General features: G+C 36.6%; 6 non-coding genes across 6 annotated transcripts; 1 reads left to right on the forward strand and 5 right to left on the reverse strand.

Annotated features, from left to right (window-relative positions):
- The first annotated feature begins 330 nt into the window (after positions 1–330).
- Trnap-agg (transfer RNA proline (anticodon AGG)) lies at positions 331–402 on the forward strand. Its single transcript has one exon. It is a non-coding gene; the product is annotated as a tRNA-Pro (tRNA).
- A 2,149-nt stretch (positions 403–2,551) lies between these two features.
- Trnap-agg (transfer RNA proline (anticodon AGG)) lies at positions 2,552–2,623 on the reverse strand. Its single transcript has one exon. It is a non-coding gene; the product is annotated as a tRNA-Pro (tRNA).
- Positions 2,624–2,886: 263 nt separating this feature from the next.
- Positions 2,887–2,958, reverse strand: Trnap-agg (transfer RNA proline (anticodon AGG)). Its single transcript has one exon. It is a non-coding gene; the product is annotated as a tRNA-Pro (tRNA).
- A 10,836-nt stretch (positions 2,959–13,794) lies between these two features.
- On the reverse strand, positions 13,795–13,866 carry Trnap-agg (transfer RNA proline (anticodon AGG)). Its single transcript has one exon. It is a non-coding gene; the product is annotated as a tRNA-Pro (tRNA).
- Positions 13,867–14,250: 384 nt separating this feature from the next.
- Positions 14,251–14,322, reverse strand: Trnap-agg (transfer RNA proline (anticodon AGG)). Its single transcript has one exon. It is a non-coding gene; the product is annotated as a tRNA-Pro (tRNA).
- A 1,625-nt stretch (positions 14,323–15,947) lies between these two features.
- Trnap-agg (transfer RNA proline (anticodon AGG)) lies at positions 15,948–16,019 on the reverse strand. The gene has a single exon. It is a non-coding gene; the product is annotated as a tRNA-Pro (tRNA).
- Between the last annotated feature and the right edge of the window lie 528 nt (positions 16,020–16,547).

The following is a 16,547-nucleotide window of genomic DNA, read 5'->3' on the forward strand; positions in this document are numbered from 1 at the left end:
AGTGCAACATAAGGACCATACAACAGGTTTCGATATGCTTTACTTAAGATAGTACAGCGTCATGGCCAGATTGATTATATTCGGATGCATTGAAAGAAAACTTATGATTTGATCATTTTTCCTCAATGGACTTATTGTGTTTAGTAATGTCTAGAATGTAATTATCGCTTTAGACTGTAAACCTATGTACCGTCCTTCCATTGGAAGTGCGGTAGAACCCGTTTTAAGTTAGGAAAATGCTTAACTTAGTTTTTTTAGTTTTAAGAGTTGTATAAGGCTCAAATTTCAAAATCTAATTAAAGACGTAAGATATATTTCAACCTAGCAACTGGCTCGTTGGTCTAGGGGTATGATTTCCGCTTAGGGTGCGGGAGGTCCCGGGTTCAAATCCCGGACGAGCCCAAATTCACTTAGTTTTTATGGATTGTAGAAACATTTTTAATTTTCACATATATATACGTTAGTAAATCAATGTAACTTCGATATATTGATAAAGGGTGATTTCTTAGCTGTTATCTTTTTGGCAGCACTGATTTAAACAACTCGAACACGTTTCATGTTTTGTTACATTCTCAAACATCGTCAGTTTGGTCTATAATTTAACCATGAATCGTCTTACATACGAGCAACGCTTGCAAATTATTTAATTTTAGTATCAAAATGCGTGTTCTGTTTAGAAAGTTCATTGCGCGCTTCTTCCATTCCATTGAGAAAGCTTATTTTTGGCTCAATGAGTAAGTAAATAAGCAGAATTGTCGATTTCGATTTTGGACTGAAGACCAGCCAGAAGCATTGCAAGAGCTACCAATGGGCTGGTGGCATCATTGGACCGTACTTCTTCAAAGATGATGCGAATCGTAACATAACTGTTAATGGTGAGTGCTATCGTGGGATGATATCCAACTTTTTTTGCCTAAAATGCAAAAGCTTGACATGTGGTTTCAACAAGACGGTGCCACATTGCACACAGCACGCGTAACAATGGACTTATTGAGCGAGTTCGGTGAACATTTTATTTCACGTTCGGGACCGGTCAATTGGCCGGTTTAACGCCTTCATACTATTTTTTGTGGGGCTATGTTAGAGTTCATGTTTATACAGATGAGCCCGCTTCAATTGACGCATTGGAAGACACAAGGAAGTATTTATTCTTGAGATACCGACCGAAATGTTGGTTTTAGTATGCCAAAATTGAAGTAAGCAGAAGGACCATTTAAGACGCAGTCACGGTCAATATTTGCATGAAATAATCTTCGAACATTAAATTATATGGACCGTACTATCGATTCATGTAAAGATTTCATGCATTTTTCTGAATTTTATGTGTATTTTCGAAAAACTTTTTATAGCTCTTAAAAAATCACCCTTAATAAGAAAACAATGGTGTTCATACACATATAGATACTTTTTGTCGATTCAAGGAAGGATTATGCTTAATAATCTTATATATAAAAATCAATTTGTGTTTGTTTGTTTGTTTGTATGTTTGTGTGTTCCTTATTGACTCAGAAACGGCTGAACCGATTTTCTTGAAATTTTCACAAATGGTGCATAATGATCCCGTGGTGAAAATAGGGTACTACATTTTTTGATATCTGAAGGGGGGCGGACCCTCCCCCTTACCCTAATTTTCAGAAACGCCAGATCTTGGAGTGGGAGTGGCAATATGGTGTTTAAATAAATGGTTTTTGAAAGAAGAGTATGATGCTGATATTTTTCAGGGCCAAGTGCCTGGGGGACCACCTCACCCCCGAAAACACCCTAAATAAGAAATCATGAGAGTAGCGGGCTGAAATGAAGAATTTTAAGAAAGGAGTACACCTAACATCCAAACTTAAATTCGTAGACCAATAAAGATCATGTGGGATTCAGATAAAGGCACTTATATTGTTAAACTGTTAGTCAAGTTTACATGGTATTTCACTAAAAGATTTTTAATTGTCGAAAATAAATATTCCAAGGAAACTTTTGTTCCATATAAAGTAAAAGAAGGCGCAGCGGGCCCGGGTCAGCTAGTGGTTCATAAAAAATGTATAAACAAAAGTCAAAAATTTGAAAAGCCATTGCAAAAGTGCAAAATTTGCATGCGCTAATTTTGTTTGTACATTTTATTCGGGAAGTTTTTTTTATAATTTTAAATTTTCAGTAATTAATATCAAAAGGTAATAAATAAGCAGTTAAATACGCGTTCGGGTTTGTTTCAACTATATTGTGTGTCTCTAAAATCTAATTTTAACCAAAAATTTTATTGACATTTTGTCTTTGAAGTAGATTTTATTGAAAATGTATCATACAGAAAAGGTTCAAACTAACGCCGATTTAAATATAAAACTTGTTTCTCGCAGTTTGCAAACTACACTTTGAAAGTGAAACACAATAATACTATGTACGTAAGAAATAGTCGTTTTTATAAACTCTGAACTTAAAATATCGGCAGTTTCTCTGCAATGTCTTCCTCCGCTTAAATTTTTTATTAACTTTCTTCCTTCTTCCTCCTTCTTATTAAAACCATTCTTACAGACTTCAAACAAACTGTAAAAATTCACTACTCGGGCTCGTCCGGGATTTGAACCCGGGACCTCCCGCACCCTAAGCGGAAATCATACCCCTAGACCAACGAGCCAGTTAACAGCCTGACATATTATTTAAGTATTCAATCGAAACTGAAAAACGAAAAAATTTCTTTAAATAGATTGGTGGTTTTTGAAGCCGTATTTTTAATTTTATGTAGAGGTAAAAAATTGCATGTGCTTTAATATTTTTTCTGAAGTTAACGCCAGAACTTTTATTAATACTTCTTGGCTTTTGGGGTACTTTATAAACATTAGCATGAAGTCTCATCGGATTGGCTTGTTACCGATTTTTACAAAATTTTAAATCAAACTTGGGCTCGTCCGGGATTTGAACCCGGGACCTCCCGCACCCTAAGCGGAAATCATACCCCTAGACCAACGAGCCAGTGATTGTAACGACGTATTACTTACATCTTTTGTATAATCGGAAAAGTTTACTTATATATGGTAAAAATTTCATGTATCTTTTTTCAAGGGAAAATGAAAATTTACGAAAATATGTAGATTTTTTTAGCAATATCTTAAAGTTACATTGGATTTCATATGAAGTGGAAGCTGTCTTGTCCATATAAACAGCACAGAGGACTTCTCAATAAAACCTTAATGTCCAAAAGTTACTTCTTCTCAAGTTATGCTAACTTTGATTATTGTAAACCCAGCTACGCCTACGGTAAAAGTACATTTCCTTTGTTGTAAAACCAAAAACTCTTAAATGGCAAAAGTATTATTCGTTTACCGGACCAATAATTATTCTCTTGTGTCTCTCCTACTAGAGAGAGAGGGTGAGTATTTAAGCGTATAGACCAGTGATATATAAAAAGTGATGGACGGATGGTAAATTCGGAAATTGACAATTTTTAAAGTTTCGCCGTACGTTCAATGACAAGAATTATTAGAGCAACATGGAAGGCTTTTAATATAATTGTGTATCATGACATCTAAATAGATCTGCTTGATACTAATTTAAGTGAGAATAGTGTTATCACATAAAACTTAACTTTGTAGCTCTTTCAAAATGCGCTATCTTTTTTAAAATCAAAAAGGATATGCAAATACATTAGCATGACGTTCAATTAATTTCGAAGTAAAGAAAAACTAGTTGAACCCCCGAATAACTTATTATATTTCAAGGATGAAGTAAATGTCAGTACAAAAAATACTGTATATTTATCACAAATTCTTGCATGAATTTATCGTACAAAAACATGTAATTTTATCATAAACAAAATCCAACGTTTTTCAGAAAAAAAGTATACTTGGCAAAATTTTTGTTATCCTAAACACACTAGCCCAACTGCTACTCAAACCTTTAGAGTTTAAATTGGGCAAGAGTTGTAAGCTTGCTCCGTTAACGCAGAGGTTAGCATGGCGACGACATCAGAAACAAATAAAAGCGCGTTAAGCTCGGCCGGATCGAATCTTATATACCCTCCATCATGGATCCCAATTGGCACGTTCCTTGAGTGACAGGAATAATGTGTCGGAATTTCAGACTTTATTGGCAAATAAAGTCTGAAATTCCGACTCTTTTTGAGGCGATTGACTTTTGTGCGACTTCTCTAAATTTACACTAATTTATGAATTTTTGCTAAATTGTGCGACCTTTTTGTACAATTTATGAGAGTACGTAAATCGAATAAGTCAACGACGCACTGTTTGCAAAATCGAAAAATCTTAACTAATTACACTAATTTATGACTTTTTGCCAAATTGTGCGACTTTTTGTACAATTTTTGAGAGTACGTAAATTGAACAAGTCAACGACGCACTGTTTGCAAAATCGAAAAATCTTGGAATCAATTCTAGAACTTTTGAATGGATAGAAACATGACCGTAGTCAATAAGTATACAAAATTTGGAGATCTAGCGCGTCCTGAATATTATTCATGAGGCTTGAAAATTGGTCACCTTGAGCATGTCAAATTTTAAATTGCTTCCAAACAGTCATTTATGGGCTGATCGTCTTGATTTTTTAAAGATAGAATTTGAAAACCCCACATTTAACTTGATAAAATGTCTGAAAGATGAAGTATTTGTAACCTTTAATAACTTCTTCCTTCCAGTAGGTGTTTTGTTCTTTATATATCGTAAAGTGGACTAAATGTAGATTCGATTAACGCTGTGCCAGTTCAATACATATAGTAAAATTTATACGCATTTTCAGCGCACGCATTTGCTTTGCCTCATTACAGCGCATGCGCTTAAAGAAAATTTTCTTTATTGGGTTTGGTGCAAAATAGGTTAAAAGTAAATATTTGTGAATATATGTTAACAGCTTTAAATTTGTTGAATTTTGGGATTGAGAATTAGACTCCATTTGATGAACTTGTCCAAAAATACAGAACTGAAGTCGCAAAGATGTAAAATACATAACTATGTATGTATATACTCTTAAAATCTATGTGAAACGTTATAACTTTTAGAGAAAAACAATTTTTTACCCACCACCATAGGATGGTGGTATATAGTAATCTAGACATTTCGTTTGTAATACCTCGAAATATTCGTCTAAGACCACATAAAGTATATATATACTCGATCCTCTCGACGGCAATGTCGGTTCAGATTTAGATATAGCGCCCTTATAAGACGATCTCCCGATTTGCACAAATCGGTCTTTAACATGATAAAGTTCCCATATAAACGGATCTATCGATTTGAGTTCTTGCGCCCCTGGAAGCCGCAATTTTCATCCGATTTGGCTGAAATTTTGCACATAGCGTTCTGTTATGACTTTAAACAACTGTGCCACATAATGTTCCGATCTCCAGATTTTGCTTCTTGAGCCCCTACAAGGCGCAATTCTTATCCGAATTAACTGAAATATTACACAATGACTTCTACAATGTTCAGCATTCAATTCATTTATGGTCCAAATCAGACTATAACTTGATATAGCTCCAATAGCATATAGAAATTCATAACGAAAAAAATAATAAGAAACTCATTATTCTTTGTTTGCCTAAAAAGAGTTACTGCGCAAAGAAATCGACAAATGCGATCCAGGGTGGAGGATATATAAGATTCGTCTTATAGCTTATCCTATCGGTAAACCGCTACGGTGGAGGCAGAGGTTAGCATGTCCGCCTATGACGCTGAACGCCTGGGTTCGAATCCTGGCGTGAACATCAGAAACAATTTTCAGCGGTGGATACCCATCCATTTTAGAGGCGCTATGCCGTGTTAAAACTTCTCCCCAAAGAGGTGTCTCCCGGCGGTACGCCCTTATCATTGAGCTTAAAATTTGAATCGGACAGCACTCACTGATATATGAGAAGTTTGCCCCAGTTCCTTAGTGGAATGTTCATGGAGAAATTTGCATTTGTAAACCTAAACCAGCAGATGTGTGTCGGTTAATGACTTATCGAACCGATACATTTTTACAAATTGTTATATAAACAAGTAAGATCGTGCTAAGTTCATCCGGGCCGAATCTTATATATCCTTCACCATGGATCGCATTTGTCGATGTCTTTGCGCGGTATCTCTTTTTAGAATAATGAATAAGAACGTTATGCTATTGGAGCTATATAATGTTATAGTCTGATTCGGACCATAAATGAATTGAATGCTGAACATTGTAGAAGTCATTGTGTAATATTTCAGTTCATTCGGATAAGAATTGCGCCATGTAGGGGCTCAAGAAGCAAAATCGGGAGAACGCTTTATATGGGAGTTGTAACAAGTTATAGATCGATTCAGACCATATTGAACACGTATGTTGAAAGTCTTGGGAGAAGCCGTTGTACAAAATTTCTGCCAAATTAGATGAGAATTACGCTCTCTAGAGGCTCAAGAAGCCAAGATCCCAGATCGATTTATATGGCAGCTATATCAGGTTATGTACCGATTTGCGCCATACTTAGCACAGATGTTGGAAGTGATAACAAAACACAACCTTCCAAAATTTCAGTCAAATCCGACGAGAATTGCGCCCTGTAAAGGCTCAAGAAGTCAAGACCCAAGATCGGTTTATATGGTTGCTATATGAGGTTATGAAGCGATTAGCGCCATACAGTTATTGGAAGTCATAACAAAACACCTTATGCAAAATTAAAGCCAAATCGGATAAGAATTGCGCCCTCTAAAAGCTGAAGAAGTCAAGACCCAAGATCAGTTTATATGGCAGCTATATCAGGTTATAAACCGATTTGAACCATATATAGCACAGTTGTTGACGAGAATTGCGCTCTATAGTGGCTCAAGAAGTCAAGACCTAAGATCGGTTTATTTGGCAGCTATATGAAAACATGGACCGATTTGGCCCATTTACAATCCCAACCGACCTACACTAATAATAAGTATTCGTTAAAAATTTCAAGCGCCTAGCTTTACTCCTTCGAAGGTTGGCGTGCTTTCGACAGACAGACGGTAGGACCGACATGGCTAGATCGAATTAAAATAGCATGGCGATCAAGAATATATATGTACTTTTTGAGGTCTTAGACGCTTATTTCGAGGTGTTACAAACAGAATGACGAACTTAGTAGTCTTATGGTGGAGGGTATAAAAATAGCTGTTTTTACTTACCGATTGCTTCGTAATATTAGGTGTTCGCCCACTTTACCAGTAACAATTTGTCAATAAAAATTTGCAGGAGAGTAAGAAATTTCTACTGGGAAAAAAATCCAACCTGTACCAGACTCGCAAAATTTTGTTTTTCTCCTACGCTTCCTCTTAATGGCCCATCTTTTTCATTTACCTTAAAAATGTACCAGAAAAACAAATTTGTTCATAGGAGTTTTAGCCCTTCCATAATTAATTTACTGGTAAGTTATCACTACATCTTGCCAAGACAAGCACATTCTGAAAGATGTGAAAGATCTAATCGGTCTCTAAATAGCACTAGCAAAATGTTTGCTTTCAAAGATGTAGAAGATATGAATTTTTTGGATCTGGATGTATTTCAAAACTGAACGAAATGTTGTGATTTTAACAAAGTGTTATCGCTAAAAATGCAACACTTTTTCTACATCCCTTTTTTGTTGTAAAGATTTTATATTTTCAAAGTTTTTTACGCCAGTTTATAAAATATGATTTTAATAAGTTCTTGGGAACTAATACGAAAAATGCCACGTCAAGTCGGCATAAAACAAATTACCATTGAAATTATAAGGGAAAAAACGACCAAAAATTCTGCAAGAGTATATCCAAAACTCCACGGTGACCAAATGTCACCGTTGAAGGGTCAGTCATAGGCCCAGTAAAAAAATGGAAAGTATCTTAATCTTCTTCACAGTTGCAAAAAGATTTTGAGAATTTTTAGATCTGGAAGAATAGTGGGTTATATGACAGCTCTTCGAGGTTATAAACCGAAGAGCATATGTACTTTGTTGGGTCTCAAAACAATATTTCGATGTGTTACAAATGGAATGGCGGAATTAGTATGCACCCATCCAATGGGTACTAGGCCACAAAAAAAAAAAATGCACCAAAGGCGCCAGGCTGAAGACAAAAATAGTTTGTATCGTATTTAAAATCGTATCGTATTTTATCGCAAACGAAGTCCCAATGCTGTTCACAAAAAAGGTTTAACTGTCGAAAATGTCGTTTATGAGTTAGAAATATCGTTGATCCCATTGGTTCATAAATGTGAATTAACACACATATGTTAGCATATCAATCAAGAACAGTTTTTTGTGAAAGATAAGTTCTAAATAGACGTTCACATTCTGATGTCTAAGGCACAGTTTTTTTGAAGGTTCTGTTTGTCAACGTTTTAAGAGTCATTTGAACTTGAGTTAAGTATGCATACATATTTTGTAGGCATGATGTTCATAACGGTCGGTGCATGAAATCAACAAAGCGTGTTCACAAAATCATCCTCGCATGTTGATAATATTGAAAATAACGCCTGTTTACGATAATTACACCTACAAGCAAAAATATAATTAGTTTCACATAAAAAACATTTTCGCTAGGTAAACTTCTTTTCTAAAAAACGTAGATTTTTTTTTACGATAAAAGTTTTTTTCGATAAATTTTTGCAAGAATACATGAGATATATAGCTTTTTTTACACTGGCAATACCTTCCATTCGTGATATATAAATTGTAATTCAGGGTTTCAACAAGTTTTTCTTTACTTATTAAATTAAATTAATTTAACATCATGCTTTTGTGTATGTACTATCTTTTTAATTTTTTTAATTGATTGTGCCCATCTCTGGTCAAAAAGTTTTAAAACTCACCTCCTCCCTCAGTCTAGTTGGGAAGGCACAAGCGAATAATTATTGGTCCGGTACACGAGCAATCGTTTACGGCTATAGAAATATCGGCACCCTAGACACCTAGTCCGAAATATAAATATCAGATTTGGTCTCCATCGTCCAGCCTAGGTCAAGAAAACATGTTCTCTGAACCTGGTTTATTATCCTTTCGTTCTTGACTGTTGCCAATCGATGAACAGATGAAAATTCACTTCTTCTGGGCAACGGTCCACAGAGATAAAGCAGATAAGCTTGTGAGACAAGGATCTACCAACACATTCCAGAGAAACTGGAATATGTGGGAATGCCTCTAGTGACATGTAAGCCAAGTCTTCCGGATCAGGTCCGAAGGGCAAAGAATGAGAAATGGTCACAAAATGTGGGTTGTGAACACTCCAAAATTATGTGGTTTAATCTAGACTTGAAATGGTCTACCGCTTTGCTGCCGCCGGCTAGAACAGACGAAGTTGTGAGGACGTTGTGGAAGATACACTTAATTCTAACCTAACTATCCTTACATTGCACTTTTTTTTCTATCGCATTCTACTAAATTATTGAGGCATAAGTAAGTATTTGTCTAATCACGCTCCTGTAGGGGCAGCGTAGTCTCCTCGGACTTAGGCCCCATTCAAAGCCTACGGCCCATCTACAAAGAGTCCAACATCTGTAAACCTTCTCAGTATGCTTCCGAATGCGACACTTCCAATTTAGCTACCTGTCCAAGATCACTCCTAAGTATTTGACCTTGTCAGATATCGAAATTGTTCTGTTGAGGAACCGTGAGTCAAATTGGCTCACCTTCGTCTTCCTCGTTAACAGACAGATTTCAGCCTTCTCTGGGTTCATATAGAGACCCCTAGGTATACCCCAGTCGTATGTCATATCTAAGACCCTTTCCGCACTTCTACATAGCTGATTTGGGTCCTTACCACTTAGAAGAATTCAAATCCCTCCTCAGTCAGCATCCGTAATAGGTTATTTATGGTGGTTACCCATAGCAGAGACGATAAAATGCCCCCCTGTTACGTGCCCAGTGCATTCTTCTATTTTATGCACAACCTGGTGCATGGCAGTTTCCACCGACCTTCCCTTAATATAGGTATGCAGTTTGTATTTGAACAGAAGGTTCTTTATCATGGTATCCACAATACGTTCCATGGTTTTAAGTATAAAGGACGTAAGGCATATAGGTCAGTTCGACTATTATATCCCATAACTTGCCTTACCAGACTTGGGTATAAATACCACCCTTGCCTTCTGCAAGGCGAGTATATGGGAATCAAGGCACGCCGGAAAATAGTGGCCAGATGGGGGCTCGATAGTCGGCCTCCTTCTGTAGTAACACCGGAATTATTACATCAGGCCCAGGTGACTTAAATGTTTGGAAGCTCCTCAAGGCGTTCCTTATCATAAATTCTATAATGATAAGCCTTTGATCAACCTTGTTAATCCAAAATTCCGTTGTCTCCGTTAACCCCGTCGTATTCAGTGGAAAATGCGTTTCTATCAAAAGCATCAACATGTCCTCCGTTGTCTTTGGACTCACTCTTAATGCTGGTGCTACCCCCCGAAATGTGATGAAAGTTCGCATCGCACGATTAGTATCTCGCTTCCTGTATGCCTTCTTCATCAGTCGCTGAAGCTCGTAAGTGAGTGGTGGTGTCGGAGAGTCGAAAGATAGATAACGTGATGCCAGGTATGCTCCAGCGTCTCCTTGTCTCAGCACTGTTGCATCCAACGTCGACAACTCCTGGGAAATATACAATTCAGATTTATATGACAAATAACGCTGGTCCTAGTCCGAGTTCTCGTGTTAATCAAGAATAATTGCTAGTTAATATGGTTCAGTGCAGAAACTTTGTTCCGGGTCGTCCATGGCTCCTGAGTTAAGGCAATATTGAGTCTCCTATCACTGTACTGCCTGATGCTTTAATATTATGATGTTTGGTTATCGTAGTCTTCCAAATCTTGAAAAAGACCGCCTTGGAGGTGTAGAACGCCATACCTTTGGTCTTAATTAAACTCGGAACAGCATGGATAAGAGTTCCTTCCTCGTTCTCTTCCTTGTGGAAGAACTCCCATTTTCTCGCAAACAAATCTTGGTTTTGCTTGTTTAAGACTTTCACCATGCTTCTTGTCCCGCATTTGCTACCCCATCCTTTGATGAAGACTGCCGCTTTGTGAGCTGAGAGATGTCCGTCTTTCTCACCAGCATTAAGATGGTTCCTCTTTACTTGCAACTCATAATTCGTATGGTTAGACCCTCTTCAGAGTTCAACCTATATTCCAAACTCCGCTCGTTAGCCAGATCCTCCGCTTGGGAGAGAATTCTACCTGTTGCAGTGCTGATATCGACGACTGTATACCTCAGCTCGTCTCTGTTGTGCTTCCTTGCCACTTTAGCGTAAAGGCTTAAACTGAATGAGCGCGATGAGGAGTATCGCGTTGAAAAAATCCAACTCTGCAAACAAATGTTAAAAAAGCAGCTTCCCAAAGTTAGACCATTTTTAACTTTGACGACCAAGAACACTAATTCATGTGTGGCAACATCGAATGACAAAGTAGAAAATTTTTAAACTTTTTTTCGTGCAGAGTTGCGTTTTTGCTCAAACCAAAGCTCAACGCGCTCATTCTGTTTTGGCCTAAAGAGGCTGCTCCTTACCTTTTCCAGCCACCAACTTCCCCTTTCGTGATGGCTGTGGTATCCTTTTGAAAGTCGCAGTTCTCCTTGAAGATTCAGGGACCGTAGTACACTGTCTGGAGTCTCCATTGAGGGAAGTCTGGTGTGGTCTTCCCAAATTACTTGAAAGTGTAGGGCTCGTTTTCGGCGTTAAAGCATGGCTTTGCCTTTCGGAAGATCTGATTCTCTTTACATTCTTATACGATTTAGTAAAATAGAGTTAAAAATGTTTCCGAGGGTATCCAAAAGCGACAAATCTCTATAATTTGAAGCCAAGTTCATATCCCCTTTCTTAAACAGAAGAGTCAATATTGACTTCTTGAAGGAGGTTGGAACATTTTCATGGAGGATTATCTTATTAAATACTTCAAGTATTTCTTGTAGAAAACAGCAAGGAGCAAATTTATGAAATCAATAAGGTAAATTATCGTGGCCAGGGGCCTTGTTTTGTTTAAGTTCTTTTATAGCAGACAATAGCAAGATTGCACAAATCCTTGATGCAGCAAACAGTATCTAGTTTCTTTAGGTTATCATTGAAATATTGCAATTTCTTCACGTTACACATTCTACGAAACTTAGATGTGGATGAATAATAACGCTTTCGGTTAATAATATTGTGTGCCCTTCTGTGTATCTTAAAATTTCTATGCATATTGGATCTTAAACGAAAGCACGTCCAATCGAACCATTTATGCTTAGGCTCAAAAAATTTTCTATTGGATTTACTTACCTGAGCCCGCCTCACATTATTTTAAATGTTATCAACCGAATCTTTTGGCGATAAAAAACGCAGTCATTTCCTGTCTCTGCAAGTAAACTTAAGTGGTGTCTATATTGAGATCTATGCCTTTCATCCCAGCGTAGACTCTGTATAGAATGATGAGTGGTCTCTGTCGATCGTTTCTGAATCTTAATATCTAAGCACAAGGGCATGCGATCAGAATAGGGATCAGGGGCCACCTTAAACTTGTCAATATATGACAGAAAACTCGACGAACTTATACAGTAATCCATGACAGAATTTCCCATTGCACCACAAAAAGTAAACTCTCCATCTACATCTGCTAAAGTTCTGCCATTCATAATAATACCACCTAAATCATCAATAATACGTAGGATATTCCTTCTCTGGGCATTAACGTTTCTGTCATTGGAGCGTCTGGAAAAGCCAATGTTGGGACAATCTTTAACAATGTTGTAGTCTAGAACCTGTTCTTCGCCTATTCTTGCATACAATTACTGGGCTAAGGTCTTTTAAAAAAGAACTAAACTTTTTACTTCCAACGCGTACAGTTAAAATACGTAAAATAATATATATTTCCATTTAGATTAGCTGACAGGACTGTGTGCTGAGAATCGGAGACAATAAAATTTAATTTGTATTTCTTTTTAATTTCTTTTTTTAATTCCGAAAAGACATCCTGCAACTGGCACGCCCAAATCTATTCACTTGAATTGCATCCTGCCACTGCAAACAGTGGTTTTGTAAATAAGACGAGAGATACGGTTGGTAATACATGTATTTCAAAAAGAAAGAAAATATCAAAATTATTAAGGTAGATTTTAAGGTTGCGCCTTTTTTGGGGCCAAGACTTTAAATCGCTATATCGGTCTATATGGCAGCTATATGCAAATCTTGATCGATCTAGACCAAATCGCAGAAATATGTGGAGGGGCTTAACTTAACTCTCTGTCCCAAATTTCGGCAACATCAGGCAATAAATGCGCCTTTTATGGGCCCAAAACATTAAATCGAGAGATCGGTCTATAAAGCAGCTATATCCAAATCTGGACCGATCTGAGTGATATTGAAGAAGAATGTCGAAGGACCTAAAACAACTAACTGTCCCAAATTTCAGTAAAATCGAAAAATAAATGTGGCTTTTATGGGCCTAAGACCCTAAATCGGCCGATCGGTCCATATGGGGACTATATCAAGTCCGATATAGCCCATCTTCGAACTTAACCTACTTATGGACAAAAAAAAAAAAAAAGAATTTGTGCAAAGTTTCAGCTCAGTATTTCTATTTTTGAAGATTGTAGCGTGATTTTAACAGACAGACGGACGGTCATGTCTAGATCGTCTTAGATTTTTACGCTGTTCAAGAATGTATATTCTTTATAGGTCGGAAATGGATATTTCAATGTGTTGCAATCGAAATGACAAAATTAATATATCCCCATCCTTCGGTGGTGGGTATAAAAACAGCACGGTTTGTCACTGCAAGACAAAAAGTTACTGTTATAGGGTTTTATAATGAAATTGTTGTAGTTTTTAAAACTAAGAATAATAAATATTACGTGAATTTAAATAAAAAATAATAATCGTGCTTGGGCTCGTCCGGGATTTGAACCCGGGACCTCCCGCACCCTAAGCGGAAATCATACCCCTAGACCAACGAGCCAGCTGCCGTTCATTAAACACAAACAAAAAAAAAGTTGTCACAACCGCTTAATCAAAATATGTGTGGTAATATTTATCAATGAACTACAAACAACAACAACAAAAACTTATTTGCTGTAGCGCCGTTGTGTATGACCATGAGTGAATGGATTTTCCGGTGAGATACGTTCGTTTGAGTTGACGCACATACACAAACCAGTTCAAGTTGAATGTATTTGGAAGAGTCTGTATGCGCATGTTGGCTGGCTGGGTTCATAAAATTTTACGTGAAACAATTCATTAATTTAATGGAATACGGCGACGATGGAAGGCGGGAGATTTTGCACGCATACATTTTATAAAAGTCTTAAATACTCATAAAGTGACTTTATAAAAATGACGACTTGGGCTCGTCCGGGATTTGAACCCGGGACCTCCCGCACCCTAAGCGGAAATCATACCCCTAGACCAACGAGCCAGTGATCGAGTGTATGTTTCATATATAATAAGTTATGCGTGTTTGACAAAGAATTATCAGCTTTATTTCAAGAGGGTTATATTGCGAAACAAAATATGTATATATGTTGGTTGCACTATTCAACAGAATGGTATAACTTTATTAACCCATTAATGCCTGACCCTCGATTTTCTTGTCCGATTTCGATGAAAGTATTTAATATTTAGAGCATTTATATTGACGTGGCAATTTACTTAAAAAAAAAAAAACATTTTATAAAAAATTTTACTGCAAACAATTAATTTCTAAAAAAAAATCTGAAGAAAAGTGGACAAAAATTCGTACCTGTTGACAAAAGTACACTGAAAAAAAAAAAAAAATTGGTCCAAAATTTAAGATTAATTGATTGATTTTTTTTAATTCATAGATGACTGTCCACTTATTATTTTTTCAAAAATTCTTCTTTTAAACTTAGAATTTTTACATAAATTTAAAGACGCTCCTATTTGTATGGCTATTATGCGAATTAAGCTACGGTTCACATATTGTCTTGTCTCAAGTTAATTTTTTTAATTTTCAACCATATTTTGACATTTATTTTAGATTTCTGTCTTTAATAACAAGACGCAAAGTTGAGGATTTATTAACCTACCATTTAAAATAAAAACTATTTAATATGAAGGAAATTACCTGTTTCTTGAGCCTCTAGAGGGCGCAATTCCCATCCGATTTGGATGAAATTTTGCATGAGGCATTTTGTTATGACTTCGGTACTTAACCTGATATAGCTGCCATATAAACTGAACAGGAATCTTGACTTCTTGAGCCTCTAGAGGGCGCAATTCTCATCCGATTTGGCAGAAATTTTGTACACCGAAATTTTGCACGTGGTGTTTTGGTACCACTTTCAAAAACTGTGTTATGTATGGTTCAAATCGGTCCATGTTTTGATATAGCTGTCATATGAACCGATCTCGGATCTTGACTTCTTGAGTCTCTAGAGGGCGCAATTCTCATCCGGTTTGACTGAAATTTTGCACGAAGTCGTTTGGTATCACTTGGCAGAAATTTTGTACAACGACTTCTTTTATGACCTTCAACATAATTGTCTAATATGGTATGAATCGATCAATTGCTTGATACAGCTCCATTATAAACCTATCTCCCGATTTTACTTCTTGAGTCGCTACAAGGCGCAATGCTTATCCAAATGCACTGAAATATTACACAATGATTTTTACAATGTTCAGCAGTCATTTATGGTCCGAATCGGACTATAACTTGATATAGCTCCAATAGCATAACAGTTCTTATTCAATATTCTTTGTTTGCCTAAAAAGAGATACCGCGCATAGAACTCGACAAAGCGATCCGTGGTGAAGGGTATATAAGATTCGGCCCGGCCAAACTTAGCTCACTCATACTTGTTTAATATAGAAACCATCAAATGCAATAAGGTACTAAAAAGGTTTCCAGAAATCTCACGCCCAAGAAATTTTTTAAAACAGCACTATTTTTTTTTTTTTTTTTTTTTTGATATTATTCAACCCATTCGTTTTTAATATGTATGATGTGTTAAAAAAACATTATCATATATATACAAAATACTAGCAACTTTTTTGAAAAATGTTAGTTACTATATGCTAGGGCTCGTCCGGGATTTGAACCCGGGACCTCCCGCACCCTAAGCGGAAATCATACCCCTAGACCAACGAGCCGATGAAAGTATTTTTAGCTTAAGTTGAACTTTTAGTTTTGAATAACAAAAAGCTGTATTCAGATAGGGGAGAAAATTTTAAAAATGTAAAAACAATCGAACATGCTTTGAAAGCCAAAGATAACATAAGTGGAGAAAACCCAAATATATGTCTCAATGTGAACAATATCGAACTAAAACAGATAGTTTACTTGCTAAAATATGGTGCGCTATCTAATGAAGTGAACCCGGAAGTTCATCCAAATTTTTAATTCCAAAAATAGATTTTTATCTGCTGAAAAGGAAGATCAGGGGCCTAATTACCGAAACTTTATCTTTGAATCACTAAATGTAATGCGCCAAGATATTTTTTCAAGGAAAAGCTTTTAACTTTGTTTAATTGTAGATTTGGTCGTTGTCCTCCTTGTGCCTGTCTGAAAAACAACATTGAAGAAGCACCGTTGGTTGTGAAAGATGCGACGTAAGCCCGATGTTTGTTTGCCCTCTTTGCGACTATGTAATACCCAACACCTGCCCTATTAGTGGAAAG

This window comes from Stomoxys calcitrans, chromosome 3 (assembly GCF_963082655.1).
Source record: "Stomoxys calcitrans chromosome 3, idStoCalc2.1, whole genome shotgun sequence".
In the NCBI taxonomy this organism is placed as follows: Eukaryota; Metazoa; Arthropoda; class Insecta; order Diptera; family Muscidae; genus Stomoxys; species Stomoxys calcitrans.